The sequence below is a fragment of the Chiloscyllium plagiosum genome, chromosome 25, assembly GCF_004010195.1.
Source record: "Chiloscyllium plagiosum isolate BGI_BamShark_2017 chromosome 25, ASM401019v2, whole genome shotgun sequence".
NCBI lineage: Eukaryota > Metazoa > Chordata > Chondrichthyes > Orectolobiformes > Hemiscylliidae > Chiloscyllium > Chiloscyllium plagiosum.
This window is the reverse complement of record NC_057734.1, coordinates 2,735,538-2,739,608: the sequence shown is the minus strand read 5'-3', so window position 1 is coordinate 2,739,608 and position 4,071 is coordinate 2,735,538.

Below are 4,071 nucleotides of genomic sequence, written 5' to 3'. Positions count from 1 at the left end.
CAGTGTTGAACTCCATCTGCCACTCCTCAGCCCGGTTCTGCATCATATCTAAGTCCCTTTGCAGCCAACAACAGCCCTCCTCACTATCCACAACTCCACCAATCTTCGTATCATCTGTAAATTTACTGACCCACCCTTCGACTCCCTCTTCCAAGTCATTAATAAAAATTACAAACAGCAGAGGACCCAGAACTGATCCCTGCGGAACTCCACTTGTAACTGGGCTCCAGGCTGAATATTTACTATCTACCACCACTCTCTGACTTCAACCAGTTTGCCAGTTTTCTATCCAACTAGCCAAATTTCCCTCTATCCCATGCCTCCTGACTTTCGGCATGAGCCTACCATGGGGAACCTTATCAAATGCCTTACTAAAATTCATGTACACTACATCCATTGCTCTACCCTCATCCACATGCTTGGTCACCTCCTCAAAGAATTCAATAAGACTTGTAAGGCAAGACCTACCCCTCACAAATCCGTGCTGGCTGACCCTAATCAAGCAGGTCTTTCCAGATACTCATAAATCCTATCCCTCAGTACCCTTTCCATTACTTTGCCTACCACCGAAGTAAGACTAACTGGCCTGTAATTCCCAGGGTTATCCCTATTCCCTTTTTTGAACAGGGGCACAACATTTGCCACTCTCCAGTCCCCAGGTACCATCCCCGTTGACAGTGAAGACGAAAAGATCATTGCCAATGGCTCTGCAATTTCCTCTCTTGCTTCCCACATAATCCTAGGATATATCCCGTCAGGCCCGGGGGACTTGTCTGTCCTCAAGTTTTTCGAAATGTCCAACACATCTTCCTTCCTAACAAGTATCTCTTCTAGCTTACCAGCCCATTTCACACTCTCCTCTTCAACAATATGGTCCCTCTCATTTGTAAATACTGAAGAAAAGTACTCATTCAAGACCTCTCGATCTCTTCCGACTCAATACACAGTCTCCCACTACTGGCCTTGATCGGACCTACCCTCGTTCTCGTTAAAATGCCTTGGGGTTATCCTTGATCCTACCCGCCAAAGATTTTTCATGCCCTCTCTTAGCTCTGACCTTATAGAGGTTTACAAAATTATGAGGGGCATGGATAGGGTAAATAGACACAAGTCTTTTCCCTGTGGTTGGGAAGTCCAGATGTAAAAGGCGTAAGTTTAGGGTGAGAGGGGAAAGATATAAAAGAGACCTACGGGGCAACTTTATCACGCAGAGGGTGGTATGTGTATGGGTGGAGACTGTACAATTGCAACATTTAAGAGGCATTTGGATGGGTATATGAATAGGAAGGGTTTGGAGGGATATGGACCAGGTGCTGGCAGGTGGGAATAGATTGGGTTGGGATACCTGGTCAGCATGGACAGGTTGGACTGAAGGGTCTGTTTCCATGCTGTACATTTCTATGACTCTATGACTCTATGACTGGAGGAGCTTACAGAGATAGGGGAAAGTGAGATGGAGAAGTTTAAAATCCTGTTGTTGGCAGCACAAGAGCCAAGTCAGTGTGAACAGGAGATGATGGGTGAAGAGAATTTTAGGTCTGGGTTTTACATGAACTTCATGTTACAGATGGTGCAAGACAGGAAGCCAGTACAACAGCATTGGAATAGTCCTTTCTGTATGTAACAACCAACATGAATGGGCTTTCATCAGCCAATGGTCAGTCCCGATAACTATCTCACATAGAAATATTTAATATAGGAGCTGGAGTTGGCCGTTCGAGCCTGCTGCTCCATTCAATGTGATCATGGATGAACAGCCAACTTCATCCCCTGTTCCTGCTTCCTCAATCCCCCCCACCCTCATACTCTCTGATCCCTTTAGCCCTAAGAACTCTATTAACTCCTTCTTGACAACATTCAGTATTTTGGCTTCAACTGCTTTCTGTGGCAAAGAATTCCATAGGCTCCCCACTCGCTGAATGAAGATATATCTCCACATTTCAGTCCTAAATGGCCTATACCATATCTTTAAGCTATGTCCCTGCCTTTAGGCTCTCTGGTCGTTAGGACCGTCCTTATTGTGTTTATCTGGTCTCAGCCTGTTGAATTTTATAGGTTTCTATGAGAATCTGCCCCATCCTCTAAATTCCAATAAATATAGTTCTAACCGATCCAGTCTCTCTTCATTTGTCAGTCCTGCCATCTCAGGAATCAGTCTGGTACCCCTCCACTGCACTCCCTCCATCACCAGAACATCCTTCCTCAGGTACGGAGACTAAAACCACACACAGTGCTCCAGGTGTGGTCCCACCAAGGTCCTGTACAATTACAGCTGGAAATGTGTTGCTGGAAAAGCGCAGCAGGTCAGGCAGCATCCAGGGAACAGGAGAATCGACGTTTCGGGCATAAGCCCTTCTTCAGGAATTCTCCTGTACAATTACAGCAAGACATCCCTTCCCCTTTCCTCGAATCCTTGTGCTATTAAGGCCAATATAACATTTACCTTGTTCACCACCAGCTGCACCTGCTTGCTAACCTTCAGCAACTGGTGGACAAGAATATCCAGGTTCTATTGCACTTCCACTCTCCCAGTCTGTCACAATTCAAATAATAATCTGCCTCTCTGTTTTTGCTACCAAAGTGGATGACCTCACATTTATCCACATGCTTCATCTGCCATACATGTGCCCACTTGCTCAAAGGTCCACATCTGTGCACGGTTGAACTTACATGGCCAGATATATAAAATGCAAGTCTTTTTTCTGCTCACCTCGATCTATAGATTGCCTTTGAGGCACCATGGGATATTAAACTGTCCTTACTCACTATCCTGCCACAATTATTCCTTCATGGGATGTGAGTGGCACTGGCAAGGACTGACAATTTTTGCTTTTGTACTGAATGACTTGCTTTGCCATTTCAGAGGGCATTTGCTTGCGATCAGGAGTTGCACATGGGCCAAACCTATTGTTGAATTTATATCGATCCAGACCATTCGCTTGGCCCTCTGGGTTACTAGATTACAATATCACCTTCTTGCCATGTGTACACCATGAACAGGGGCTGCATTATGCAAACTGGCTGCCATATTTTTGTATATAGCAACATTTCAATTTAATGGATTATGCATAAAACATTAGGAGGTATCTACAATCACATGATAATGCTATTTCCTTTTGCAAATAATAATTGATGGTGATCATTGGCAATTGACACTTATTCACTTATCTTGAATAAAAGGTTCGATCATATTCTTATTTTATATAATGTTCAAAATAAATTATATGAACAGGGAGATAAGCAGTTCAGATGTAGGCCACTTGGCCCATTGTTGTTGTGTGTGATATTTGAAAGAGCTAGCCAATTTGACTCATTTTCCTGCTTTTTCCACATTGTCCTGTAAAATTTTCCCCTTCGAGTATTTATGGAAATTATCTTTTAGAAGTTCCAATGAATTGGTTTTCCCCACCCTTTAAGACAGTGCACTGTAAATCATATGTTAATGTTGTAAATTGTTCTTTTGCTGATTATCCATGCACATGTGGATACATACATACACTTAGAATTATTGGTATCAATGTCAATATGTGTTTTGATATCTGTTGAGATCAAGATTCATAATACATTATTGTTGTTTGGAAACTTAGCTTTTAAAATGGAGGAAAGATGGATGTTAGTTAATATTTCTGTGAAAGACAGACTTTTATTTTAAAACGTCAAAAGTCATTTTGAATAGTAAATTAATAAAGAACATTTCTAAAAGATCATGTGATTTTATTGAAACGACCACCTTGACACCAGGAAGATAATTGATAAGACTTTTTTTGACTTGAGTTTTACAATCCAGAGAGAGAGAAAGAGAGAAATAAAGTGTTTTTTTATGGAGAAAAATGTCTATAGCAGTGATGTTGCTGTTAGTAATATCTCCAAACACTCAGATCACAGATAGGTGAAGTCTTGAGTTGCTTAGAAGATACCTTCAGCTTCTAGAGCTATCAAGGAAAAAGGTATCTTATAGGATTGTTACAGGCTTGAGTTTAAGAAACCCGAGGTCAGCAGTCATAGTGAGCTGAGATATCAGGTTATTTAAAAGTCCCAGCGATAAACATTAATGAATAAAATTGTACTAAA